Consider the following 388-nt stretch of genomic DNA (forward strand, 5'->3'; position numbering starts at 1 on the left):
GGCAGCGAATATAACTCCCCTCACTCTGACTCTCGAAACGCGACAGCTAATAATTCCCAAGCTCGTGGGGATGGCACGTGGCTCGCGGCTCCGCGGTTCTACACGGCGGCCATTGCGCCGATTTTATCGTTATTTTCACAAAATATGTATTATCTGGCATTATCAACAAATTGCTGTCAGAAACATGAAAACAAGTCTGCTTTGCCAGCAGATTGGTACCAGAAACCAATCGCGACGCTCGTCTCACCCTCGTCGGCTCCTTCGTCCCCTCGGCCTTTTCTCGGCAGTCCTTCGGCAATTCTCCGTATTCGTCCTTGTCGACAGCGGCTTCGCACCTCCTTTACACGCTCGCTTATCCACAGGAAGAGTGAGACCCGGGAGCTCCCGG

Source organism: Trachymyrmex cornetzi, unplaced genomic scaffold, assembly GCF_001594075.2.
Source record: "Trachymyrmex cornetzi isolate Tcor2-1 unplaced genomic scaffold, Tcor1.1 scaffold113, whole genome shotgun sequence".
NCBI classification, from domain to species: Eukaryota; Metazoa; Arthropoda; class Insecta; order Hymenoptera; family Formicidae; genus Trachymyrmex; species Trachymyrmex cornetzi.